The sequence below is a fragment of the Podarcis bocagei genome (assembly GCF_964188305.1).
Source record: "Podarcis bocagei genome assembly, chromosome: 2".
Classification (NCBI taxonomy): domain Eukaryota; kingdom Metazoa; phylum Chordata; class Lepidosauria; order Squamata; family Lacertidae; genus Podarcis; species Podarcis bocagei.
Genome location: NC_138126.1, coordinates 54,729,510 through 54,743,245, shown reverse-complemented (window position 1 = coordinate 54,743,245; position 13,736 = coordinate 54,729,510). Strand labels below are relative to the sequence as shown.

Genomic DNA, 13,736 nt, shown 5'->3' with positions numbered 1-13,736 from the left:
ATGTCCAGTCGCAGACGACTCTGGGGTTGCGGCACTCATCCCGCTTTACAGGCAGAGGGAGCTGGCATTTGTTCGCAGTTTTTCCGGGTCATGTGGCCAGCATGACTAAGCCGCTTCTGGCGAACCAGAGCAGTGCACGGAAATGTTGTTTACCTTCCCGCCGGAGTGGTACCTATTTATCTACTTGCACTTTTGTCAATGCATTCTGCAGCTGTGTACATGGAATTTTCAGAATGCAATTGCATTTTGAGATTTTGAATAGCTGTAAGAGAAGGCTTACAGTGTGGCACTGCGGATAATTGTGTTAGTAATAATAAAAATATTACATTTAAAACCCCCTTTAAAGGGGGGGGGAAGAGAACTGGTGTAAATCAGATGTGCAGCTTGACATGGATTAGATACTGTAATTGATAGGCAATAATTTGGGTTGGGGTATTGTTTAGGGGGTTTTGTTATGAGGCTCTGTTATTGCCCTAATTGTTTAAAATGTTTTAGATTGTTTTAAACTGCTTTTAACTTGGTTGTTTTTAAATTTTGGGTTTTTTGTTTTAATGGGAATGTAAGATGAGAAGAGAGGAGCTGGGGAGAGCAGGGGCGACCCCAATCATAGTGGTTCTGGGCAAGAGGAGGTATGATGTGGTGAGTGTGGCAGGCCGGGTGAGGGGCACATGGCACAGGCAGGCAGTGACTGTGCTGTATGCCAGCCTCACCATTCACCTGGTGAATTGCAGTTGTCCTATCAGTCAGTACTGAGGTCTGCAGCTGCTGTTGCTGAATGCCAGGTCGTTCCAAGACCTCCCTCATTCATTATTTGATTATGAATGAGGCCAATCTAGTCTGTACAGTGGTACCTCGGGATGGGAATGGGATCCGTTCCAGAGCCCCGTTCGCATCCTGAATAGAACATAAGATGCGACGGCGCATCTGCGCATGCACAGGTTGAGTTTTGCCACTCCCGCGCATGCACATGGTGTCATTTTGAGCGTCTGCCCATGCGTGAGCGGCAAAACCCAGAAGTAACGCACTCCGTTACTTCCAGGTTGCCGTGGAGCGCAACCCGAAAGCGCTCAACCTGAAGCACATTCAACCCAAGGTATGACTGTATTACTGAGACCTGGGTGGGTGAGGGTAGAGTTGATCTCACCCAGCTGTGCCCACCTGAATGTTTGGTGCAGCATCAGGCAGACTTAAACATTGGAGAGGGGAAGCTGCTGTTGTCTATAGAGAGCATCTCTCTCTCCTGGGTTCTCAGTCCAGTATGCCAGGGCAGGGGATCTAGAGTGTGTGTTCCTGGCACTGAACCAGCATTCTGCTGGTTTACTACATGCCTTGCTGCCCACCAGACTCCCTGTTTGAGCTGACAGAGCTGGTCTCAGAGGCAATGTTGAGGACCCACAGTCTGCTGGTTCTGAGGGACTTCAACATCTATGCCAAAGCAACTGGCTCTGGAGTGGCGCAGGACTTTATGGCTGCCATCATGGGGCTATCCCAACATGTCACCTGTCCAATCCATGTGGCAGGGGTGATGCTTGGGAAGTACTTCTCAGCCCCATGGAGCCTTCAATGGGAGGGTGCCTGGGGTTCAATTTTATCCCTCATGTTGTTTAACATCTACATGAAACCACTGAATGGGGTTTTCTGGAGTTTTGGAGTGCGTTGTCAACAATATGCTGATGACACACAGCTCTACTTCTTGACATCTGCAGGCAAGGCAGTGGATGTGCTGGACCCTTGTCTTGCTTCGGTAATGTACTGGATGAGAGCCAACAAACTGAAACTCAATCCAGATAAGACTGAGGCACTGTTAGTGGACCTGATGGGTGGGAAATCGCCTGCTCTTGATGGGGTTACACTCCCTCTGAAGGAATGAGATTTGGGGGCACTTCTGAATCTTTTGCTGTCACTTCAGTTTCAGGTGGCCTCAGTGGCATGAAGTGTCTTCCATCAGCTTCGGCTGGTGGCCTTGCTGCATGCCTACCTAAGCAGGGATAGCCTAACTTCTGTCGTCTACTCTGGTAACCTCTAGGTTAGATTACTGCAACACATTATACATAGGGCTGCCTCTGAAGACAGTTCAGAAACTTTAGCTGGTGCAGACTTTGGTGGCCAGGTTGCTCACCAGGGCAAGACGGTTTGTGTATATTACATCAATTCTGGTCCAACTGCACTTGCTGCCAATTAGTTTCTCGACCCAATTCAAAGTGCTGATTTTGACTTATAAAGCCTTTAACAGTTTAGGACCACAATACCTCAAGGACCGACCGCTTCTCCCAGTCTGAACTGACCTGGATCCTGCAATCATCATCGGAGGTCCTTCTTCATGTTTGAGTTCTGGGTGTAAAACAAGCCTCCTTGTTCTCCAGTTCTAGGAGCAAACAAGCCTCTGGTCAGCTGGCAAGTGGAGCACCTGGTAACCAGAGATCCCATAGTTAATGAGGATCCTGTAATTTTCCCCACTCTCTGCCACAAAAGTCCCACCACTCTTTAGTATTCTGAGAGCAAGGAATCAAATGGTGGTATAGCTGGGAAGCGTTAAATCCAACTTGATTTTAAAATACCTTTTGCATAGGTATTAGCAGGATGTGTTGCTTACTAATTTAAAAATTCATCACTCAGTAGTTAATCTGACAGGAAGAGTGAATTAGCACAATAGGAAACAGTTTGACAGCTCATTATAAACTAAACATGCTTCATTTTCAGCATCTTTTCAGATTTCTGGACATCTGCCAGCCTGTTCATCCACTTGTAAAAGCAAAGTTACATGTACCAATTTCATTTTCCCCCTTTCCGCACACTGACAAAATCTTGACATTTTAGTTTTCAAGTTGCTTTTATTCTCAGCATACACATCTAAAACGATAGGTGGCATTTAATTATCCCCTTCTTTAACAACTGACAGCTGTTTTGCATGGTACATTTTGCATGTGACGACAGCACCTATCCCACCCATGGAATGCTTGAGAGAAATCCTTTTATGCTGATTTCATTCATCATGTGCAACTTCCTTTGCCTTTTCTAAAAACTTGGAAGTAAAAGCATCAATATTCTGCCAATAAGCATTTGTATCACTACATTTTGTGCATGCTCAGAGCTCTTGCTGGCTTGCCTAGTTTCTTGCTGCCCGTCTGCCATGACTATAGCTCTACTTGTCCAGTTGCATACAGCTACTCTTTTTATTTTTAAGTAATCACTTTCTTAGAAATGAATTCCTCCATGCAAGTCCACAACCTGTGTTCCTAAGATATGTTTTGGTCAATCCAATTTGTTTTTCATGATTACTTTCGAAATTGGGTGGTTCTGGCAAAAATAACCCTACATATGGAAGTTCTTTGAGTGGATTTTGGATCATCTACAGCCATAAATATATGAAGTCTTAACAATTTGTAAGCACACAATTGGATATAAAACAATGGCAAAAATCAGTCTGGTACTTGGGGCTGTGGCAGGAAGGCCAATGTAAGCATCAGCCAACTCTATGACCATTCATGCAATGGTAACTGGTGTAAACACCATCATGCTAAATTTTTTTTGTTACACAGCAGGGAGGCCCAACTTTTCATACCAAGCATACCAAGTGGACTGCAATAGTACTTTGACACTGAACCCTCCAGAGGGGGGAAGGTGAGGCAAAAATTTGACACACATACCACAGCCCTCGTGCCACCTTCCCAAAGCTGGGTAAGTGAAGCACTGGCCTTTGGGAAGAAGGCATGAGGTTCTGACAGGGTCCTAGAGCCCTCTTTCTGTTGGGATACTGCCAGGGAGATAAAGTCCATCATGGCCCCAAGCCGTTTGCCGGACGTCCATCGATCTCCTGTAGATACGCAGTATCAGCAATTAGTGACATGAGTTTCCAGAAAATAGCTTGCCACATTCTGGAGCTCATGCACACTCTATCAGCAGATAATTCACAGCAGAAGTTGCACGCAGGAGAGCATGATTTACAAGTTTATTCAGCGTTGGTCAGAACAAAGAAAAACATGACTGCCTGCATCAGTGTCTACAACACAGAGAGAGAACGAAAGCAACAGAAAACATAAACATCCTGTGAACAGGAAATGCGCAGACTCTGTGACTCACAAAGCCTGCTCCCTTTTAAGGTGGAACGGAAATATCCTAACACTTTCCTCCTTCCTAAAGCCCAGCACCTCATCCACCTTTGGGAAGGTGACAAAAAGACTGATGGGGTAGGGGGTGTCCAATGTTGCTGAAGCTCACAAAAAGGCTTTAGAGACCACCATAAGATGTTGTTTCGGAAACCTTGGACAGCATCTCAATGAACTTTTCCTGAAGCTTAGGATCTGGGCAATATTACCACCAACCAATGTTTGATCTCAGGAATTAATAGCCACTGTAAGACACCCCACCTCATGACTGATGTAAACATCAACAGAATCAGTAAGTTTCTGTGCATAAGACACTTGAGTTTGGGCCCATTAAACTCCAGTTTGCTGAGGTTTAAGCAGCAGTATGGAGCTGCTTGCAAATGACTTTCAAAGAGCAGTGTGAGGCTGCTTAAAAACCTCTTGTAAACCACCCCACACTGCTCTTTAAACCTGCTTTGAAAGCCCTTTGAAAGCAGCCCTGTGCTGTGTTTTGAAGTCCCAATAACCAAGGCCTCAAAGTGCGGCATCACCTGACATCACTATGACAAGAGATGATTGACAGGTCCTTCCTACCTGTCAAATTTGGCCCACCATGATTGAGTAGATTAAAATCTGTCTCACTGGCCAGAAAGCATTCCCCATGGCTGATTTGCAGGTCTTCAAACAAAGCATATTGGAAGCAAATCAACTTCTAAAGTAGACACTGCAATTGCTAATCTTGTATCAGATACCCAGAGCCTTATTTGCAGCCCTATCTGATTCTATCAGCTGCATTTATCCTAGTCCAACTAAAACCCCTCTTTCTCTCCTGCCAAAATGCAACATATTAAATTGTATCTGGCTGCTGGAACACATTTATGTCCCTTTTGCAAACTGATGTGTGTGGGAGGCTGAAGCAACAAACTCCTTTTGTTAAGCCGCTGATCACCAAGTAAGTTTGTCTGATAAAGCCAAATACTGTAGATAATGCAGGCAGAAACAAAAAAGGGACAGTACTCTTTTTAGTGCATATACAGGGTTCAGAAGAATGACCCATATGTGTGTGGAGCATATTTAAAGAATATAGATACACGTGCCCACATTCCCAGTAATCCTAATTGAAAATCTCAAAGAGTTGTCTTTGATTTGGTAGCAAAACTGAAATGCAGTCGTTCTGCAGTGATAATTTTAACTTTTTCTTTTTCATTTCCAAGGCTTCACTAAGGAAATACCAAGAGCATTCATTATTTGACAATGCAATACTTATCACTGACAATTAATTCTGAGTTTCAAAATACTAGCCTACATGTATGTTTGGTGTTTCATTCTTGCTTAAATTTTTAAAAAAGAGAGAATTATGTTCCCATTTAGGTTAATCTGTATAACTGGAAATCATCTTCTTTGAAAACAGTTACATGCATCCCTTTATAAACCATTTTGAAAACTGACTTTCCTCAAGCTATTTCCAGTTGAAAATTACAATGAAATAGTTTTCCTGCTACAGCTGAGAAACAGATGCCATTTGCTTATTCTGTTCCCAGTGTTGAAAAACATCACCAAAGATTGCCAGCTTCAGTCCACAAAGATGCAGTATGCAAATTTCCAGGCAATCAAAATAGTGACTAGTGGAGTTTGGCCACCCCAGCTCAGGCCCTGTGCAAGGCTACTTTTTTCACCAAGGGAAGCACTGCTTTTACATCACTTCTCATGGTCTCCACACACTTACAATTAAAGCACGGTGCCTCTTCTGCAAATTCCAAGAGGTACACATCAGTATTACACACACAGCACACTTAAGAAATGCCACTTAAAAAGCTACTCAACAAAAAGAAAAGAAAAATGGTACTGGAAGCTATGAGAGGGTCAAACTACATGTGACACCACTACAGCATGTAACATAACCTCTTCTCTTCAGTCATCCTTGGGAACAGGCAATCTGCTGTGGAGAAGGAGTGGGAGGGGAAATGCTGGACCTTTCTTCCACCCACTGCACAACTCCCCTCATCCAGCCACTTCATCTCCTGCCTACTGGGCTCTCGAGGCTTCATTGAGAGTTTGCACCTGACTTTGTGTTCTTGTTAATGCTTGTGTTTTATTTATTCTGTAGCAGCAATCATGAAGCATGGCTAATGAATTGCTTCTGTGGCTCAAGTACATAAGCCTTTAAACACCATTGAGAAGCAGTGATCCAGATCAGACGTATTACAGGGAATGACATGCCTACCTGTACCCCATAATACCTTCATGCTGCACATTTGCTCCAACATTTGGTTAGTCATAATATACCTGAATGAAGTGGGTGGCCTGCATGCAATTTTTCTGCCCACCAAAATGGGCCTATAGTGGTAACAGGAATGGGTTTTATTTTTTATTTTTGTGGGGGGAAATCTTCTTGCAGAAGCACACAGAGGGGAGACACTGCCAGGGAGGTAGTTACACTGAGTGGAATGAGAGAGATCAAGCATTCCACTAGCCTTAATATTAGTGCTGGATCATCTCCCCTCACTTCATTTTGGAATCGGCTCAGTCCTTATGAGCTCTCTCAAGGAATGTTTGGGGGGAAAATCTGCTTTCCGGAAGTGCTCTTCCAGCTTATGGTGCTGAAATATGACTGCTGTTGCATGCTTTTTTATTGTTCCTAGCACAAGCCATAGTTAAGAGCCCCTTGGAAATTCATATGACACCCCCCAATCTTAGATGTGGATGTGAAGCAGCGACCACTTAAAACACTTGCAGGAGGTAATCAAAAGAAGTTATCCCAAAAGTAGGAAATATGCACCAACACTGAAAGAAGGGTTTAACATTAAGATCCATTTTTGTACCTGAAATGATAGTTTGAGAGATGCAAAATGTGAAGAACTGCAGTTAACCGTTCACATCTGTATAAAATTTGTGAGAGATAGTGGTTACAGACTGGAGACCAGTTTTTGTGACTAAAGGGCAAATCGTGAGAGGAACCTGGTGCTAAGGAGCTCACTCCATTAGCGCAAACATTTCTCTTTGTGTGATGGAAAGATCTCTCCTGCCCTGTGGGCTATTCTGGGGATTCTTCTAAATCCCTCACAGTTAATTTAAGGAAGGGGGGCACACAGGGAAGGAGAGGGTGGAAAACTCTTGCATTGGCAGAAGTTCTTACGAGCACAAGCTTCTGCTAGCTCAGGCACAGGCAAACTTGGCCCTCCGGATGTTTTGGGACTACAACTCCCATCATCCTTGACCACTGGTCCTGTTAGCTAGGGATGTTGGGAGTTGTGGTCCCAAAGCATCTGGAGGGCTGAATTTGCCTATGCCTGTGCTAACTGGACCAGTTAGGTGAATCCACAGTAATAACATAATAAGATGCAAGATAGACAAAAGTCCATAGTGGTGAATTCACAGCAAAGGACCATGCACATTACAACTGAAATCAGACTATAAAAAAGAAACGAAGATTAAGGAAAACAAGCTGAACAGAATAAAAGTGTTTGAACAGAAGAGGAACATCTAAGATTCATCTGAAACCCCACATCACTTCATAATACCTGTCTAGAGATGTAAGAAGGCATCAGTTTCCTATCCGCCCTGTGTTTGTGACATATGGTGCTGCCTCCATTCTGCTTCCAACAAAAGCAGCATTATTTGCCATGGTATCTGCTATGGCGATGTTTTATGTAATTAATTACATAATTATATTATCATTACATTATTCTACACCATTTCAATGCAGAGAAAACACAATGTAAATTTGGGGGCAGGGGTTCATCAATTATGTATTGTTATATATCATTTGAGGACTGAATACAACGACAGTTGTACTGGATTAATTTCTGTTCCAGACAAGGGATGAACAAGTGAATATTGGCAATTTCTAGTCCTGCTTGGGTCAGAATTCTCCAACATTCCTATCCATCACAAGAGGCAAAATGAGGAAAGATGACAGTCCATTAGGCCATTGATGAAATTTCTATCACTGCAAGTGTTATAAGAGCTGCTAGTTAAAGAAATGATCTATTTTCAAAGTTGGTTCTGCCACCACTTACGATCAGGCTCCCTGATTCTTGTTTAATTTCTCTTGCACCAAGAGAATATTTCCAAAAATCCAGACCTATTTTTGCAGTCCATGAAGAAGGCTGTGAAAATGAAGTGGCAAAAGTGGGATGGTATTTTTGAGGGGGGTCTCAGCACTGTGAAGAACAGGATCCCTGCTATTCTTACTTGAATTCAAAGCCCTTTACCCATAGAAGCGTGACACTCCATCCCCATGGCTCAATTCAGCGACACACACCTTTTGAAATACGATTGGGCGGTGTCAAAGCTGACAGTTCCCACCATCTGGCAGACAACTCACACAGAGATCTAGTCCAGCAAAGACCACCCTCTTTGAGAACAGCCACCAATCGGCTAGATCTAAGATTTAGTAAGTCCAGAAAGCAGCATAAGAGCTTTTCTTGTAAGGCAATTGACATGTAGAGACTTTCCCTTCCTGTGTTGGATGATTTCAATTAAATTAAAAAACCAAAAAACCTTTTTATTAAAAAAGAACTCACTTAAAGACCAGCACTGTTATTCACACCAAAGTCATGTTCATTTCAGGTATTTATAGTGGCTTTATTGTGTAGGAAGTTATTTAGATAGAGAGCCACAGATAGTTGTTGGCATACACTCACCATTAAAAATAAATAAATCCTTAGCACAACTCAGTGCACTCCACCCAAGGCCAACAGGTCTCCTTGCTGGGTGGTGTGTATAAATCTGGCATCCCCAAACTCGGCCCTCCAGATGTTTTGAGACTACAACTCCCATCATCCCTAGTTAACACGACCAGCGGTCAGGGATGGTGGGAATTGTAGTCCCAAAACAGCTGGAGGACCGAGTTTGGGTATGCCTGGTATAAATAATAAGATAATCATAGTTGTCATATTTAGGCTCTGATCAGTCATCAGAAGAAATGAGTATGCAGTGTTTCTTTTTGGATTGAGACCAGAGGGCAGATCCTGCACATTGATCACACATCTGCATGTATCTTTACCTTGTAGAAAGTTATAGGTGTTCTCGCTACTCCACTGTGAGAGGGAACACTATACAGTTGATCTGTGCATTTTAATTGTGTCTCTCTGGGTTGAATTATCTTTAAATTTAACAAAAGGGGTTTTGTTTGGTTTTGTTTCTTATTCTAAGTTCTTATTAACAGATCACTCTTTACTAGTTTGGTAAATGTGCAGTAATCTGTTAAGACTCTTTCAGGCAACAAACAGAACCTCAGATGTTTACTTTGCATCCATATTTCAAGCACCTCCCCATTTTATGCATAGAAACCTTCCCAGTGTGCATTCCATTCCATGAAACAAATGATGTGCTTTGTAAGAAGGATTGATTCATTTAAAACTAAGGTTTGTTCTAACAGCTTGAAAAGAAAATATTTATCTTTGAAACCTGTATATGCTGTTGCTATTTCAGTGCTTGAATTAACCACATAGTGTCACCCTAGACCATCTAAACCAATCTTGTGTAGACATTGCAGTTTTGTATTTCAATACTGCAGTCCCATGAAGCTCTTCAACTTCATAATGAACAGCACAACCCTAACCAGGTCAACTCGGAAGTAAATCCTGTTAAGTTCAGATAAGTAGGGATAGGACTGCAGCCTAAATTGTAGTTTTGATGGAGCATGATAAAATAGGGTAAGCAATAGGGATTTCCTGAAACAGTGTTTGACTGATTCTAACTTGAAGTTCTAAGACAGAAGTGCCTGGCGTGCTCTGGTCCATGGGGTCACGAAGAGTCGGACACGACTAAATGACTAAACAACAAAAACAAACTTGAAATTTACTGTTTGGGAGAGCCCAAGGAATTGGGTGGGAGGGGTGATTTATAGTTGGGGAATCTCTCTACCCAAAATTCACTTAGTTGCTTCCTAGATCTATAATTCAATTGCCCTATGATGCTAATTTCTTGTATTAGGGACTAGATGAGCAGGAAGTTGTTATTATTATTCTTAGACTTCTTACCCAAAGATTCCCAAGCAAGTTACAACACATTTAAAAACAAGAATAAATACAACACACTATTAACAATTCATACACAGAACATACAATTCAAATATATATATAGCTATTGATAGATATACACAAAACAAGCCCTACCCCATCCCACCCCCCAAAAAAACCTTTACAGAAAGCTTTGTCATTAACTCAGTCCACCAAAAGCCTGGGGGAAAGGGTTAGTCACCAAATAGATGCCAGTGAATGTGTCAAGCAGACCTCCCTGGGAAGAACTTCTGACAGACGGCTCACCCCATTGCCAACACATGCAGAGCTTCCCTCAGAGGAAGGCCATGGATGAAAATCTAAAGGTAGAGATAGGTTCATATCAAGAGTGGTGGTCCAGAAGATATTGGGATCCTGAACCATAAAGAGCTTTACAGGCCAACACCAGCACTTTGAATTGGGTTCAGATGGATATAGGCAGCCAGTGTATCTGTAGCAGATTTGGTGTTTTATTATCGGGTTGCCTCAAACCTATCAACAGTTTGACAACCCCATTCTGCACTAATTTAAGGTTCTCCACTAATTATCAGAAGGATAATGCCTGCCAGCCAGGTATCATATAGTCCAGGAGTCAGCAGACATTTTCAGTAGGGAGCCAGTCCACTGTCCCTCAGACCTGGGGGGGGGGGGCTGGACTATATTTTTTTTGGGGGGGGGAATAAACTAATTCCTATGCCCCACAAATAGCCCATAGGCACATTTTAAATAAAAGGACACATTCTACTCATGTAAAAACACACTGATTCCTGGACCGTCTGTAGGCAGGATTTAGAAGGCGATTGGGCCGGATTCGGCCCCGGACCTTAGTTTGCCTACCCATGATATAGTCAATGTGACCATGTCGTGATGCTTCATAGCCAATCAGATTTAGCTAAGTCATGAAGAGTGACAGCAATGTTTCTTGGACCAGTACTTTCCTTTACTCTGAATTGGCACACACTTTTGTTCTCCTTTAGGACAAAAATGGTTAATAGGTGGGAGGTTTGGAATGCTGTGAAATGTTATCACAAAGGCAGGGGTTTGTAGTGTAATCAAACAAACCCTGAAATGAGCATATTTAGACAGATTAAAGACTTCTCCAAGCTGAATCACGCTTCCTTTGAGTTACTACAAACTGCATGAAAGGCCTCCTGAAACCTTGTGAGCAATTTAGACTTTGGGAGGCAGATTTTGTAGCTTCAAAAATTGAAACATTTCTCCCCAGGCCACTGTGAGAACAGGATACTGAACTAGATCCATCAGAAACTTCATATGTTATTACTTCCACCTTCTCTTGTTTTATCAGCTCCACACACACACACCCCTTCTAGCCTTGCTCAGGCCCCCTCCTCTCTGAATTGGAATCTGGAATCACAAAAGAATGTGGTTGTTCTGGAGACACTTTACTAATACAGTGGTACCTCAGGTTACATATGCTTCAGGTTACATACATACGCTTCAGGTTACATACACTTCAGGTTACAGACTCCGCTAACCCAGAAATAGTACCTCGGGTTAAGAACTTTGCTTCAGGATGAGAACAGAAATCGCGTGGTGGCGGCGCGGCGGCAGCAGGAGGCCCCATTAGCTAAAGTGGTGCTTCAGGTTTAGAACAGTTTCAGGTTAAGAACAGACCTCTGGAATGAATTAATTACGTAACCAGAGGTACCACTGTAGATCTGAGACTCTTCACCACTTCCTGGGACATTTAAAACACATTTTTACTGTGTCTGGAATCTTTTCTGCCAGTCCAGGGGTAGTACATTATCTTTATTTACAGAGACAAATCTCTCTGATGGTTGTGTTCCTGAAGATCAACAATAAGTGCATAGCCACCTTAATCACCACTACAGTGTGTTTGTGGAAGTGGACAGTTAAGACAGAAAGATAATATGTATGAGCATCCTTCTAACAAGGAACCTAGGAAGCTACATACACTCTTTCCAAAAGCAAGGTTTTTCTTGCTCCTCATGCTGTATTCTAACATTTATAAACCCCTGGAATAAAACACTTGGCAAAATTAGTGATACAATATTTCCACTGCTTCTTTGTCCTTCTGTGAATATTTTAGAATTATTTTGGTTTGGCAGAATCCATTTGAATAGCACCTTTTTGTGCCTTGGAACTGTAGACTTGCACTGCATGCTGAAGGTGACCCAATTTCAGTACTTCTCCTAAAACCAAAATAACTCTAGGAGCTAAGTCACCTTTAAGGTAACAGTCACCAAGGTGATTTTTGTGTGACAGCTAAGCTTTCTCAATCTTCTCTTTGAAGACAGTTTCATTTTCCACCTTAAAAATTTATCAACATTGCTGTAAGTCCCGTTCCGTTTGCAAGATGAAGGTACGGCTTGGACCGAGTTTTTGTAAGCCGCAACCAGCCACACACACCACATCGGAAGAGAACTTTGCACACATGGAATCTGTATGCACAAGCACATCCTGTATTCCAGGGAAGATATGAAAACAGATAATTAAAGAACTTACACATCCAGAAGGAGCAACTCTCTCATCTGCAAATTGATATGGTTGCTGTGACAAGGATGCCTTCTAGTGTCAGGAACATAACTCTTCACAATAACTTTTCAACTGCACCTAGTAGCTCAGCCTATGAGATGCTCTGCTGAGAACGTAGCTTCTAGGACCTGAGCCTGGCTTCTTTCCTTAGAATCATAGACTCATAGAACTGTAGAGTTGGAAGGGACCACACAGGTAATTGAGTCCAACCCCCTGCAATGCAGGTTTGTATTTTATTTTTACTCAGGGAGGGGCTTGAACCCATGAGCTTGAAATTAAGAGTCTCATGCTCTACTGATTGAGCCAGTGCTTTTTTTCTTTTAAAAAAATTGTTTAGGGGTACTCTCATTTTCTTAGTCATATTGAAATACTGCCTCTCAATTAGGCCAAACTTAGATTCACAAAATGTTTAGCGGTATGCATACCCCAACGTCCCCCCAGAAAAAAAGCACTGGATTGAGCTATCCCACAGCTTCCTAATATCTGCTTGTCATGGACACAACTGTACCATCCAAGGGGTACTGGGGCACTTGATGGTTATAGAGAGGGACTGGGTGTCCTCCTGTCCCTTGAGCGGCTTTTTATTGATAATTTGAAAGAGAGGTGTGGGTGACATTTCATCAGCACAGTAACACAAGTCATTCCATTTGCTGCTGCAGCTTAAGCCAATTCATATTATTGGGATGAGAAACAGCAAGAATATGATCTGCTCTTGCAGCTATCTTTGAAAGAAGCTATTAAAAGTAAAAAGTGAAGGCCCAGTGACTCATGAACCATGCTTATTGGTCCCTTAGAGTCTCTCAGGGAACAAAAAGCCTGTTAAATATAGAGGGTGGCTCAATTGAACTAAATTGCCCACAGCAGCCAACACAAGGGAACACCCGATTTCCATTGTACTCACCATTCCAGAGGGGCTGAGTTTGCACGTTGCCTCTTGCCCCAGTCGAAAGAGACTGTGGGAAAGGGGTCAGGAAGGACTTTGTGCAAGTCTTCCTGGCAACTGTGAGGGGGGAGGGGGAGGGGACAGCTCAGACTTTGAGAGCTGCTTGTTTAACTTTACTGAGCAACTGATGCTTGTGAATGTGCAAGGATTAGAAATGAGTAGCTCAAGGTTACAGGCTGTCTGCCT

General features: G+C 42.8%; 1 long non-coding RNA gene across 2 annotated transcripts in view; it reads right to left on the bottom strand.

Moving 5' to 3' along the window:
• Positions 1–13,736, bottom strand: part of LOC308577227 — a 29,202-nt gene that overhangs the window by 5,643 nt on the left and 9,823 nt on the right. Inside the window, exons 1-2 of one of the 2 annotated variants that reach the window (XR_014003528.1) lie at positions 13,509–13,590; positions 2,286–2,407 (exon numbers count right to left, since the gene is read on the bottom strand). This is a non-coding gene — a long non-coding RNA (uncharacterized lncRNA). Of the gene's footprint in view, positions 1–2,285; positions 2,408–13,508; positions 13,591–13,736 lie in introns of those variants that run through there. The other variant, XR_014003527.1, reaches the window with a different exon arrangement.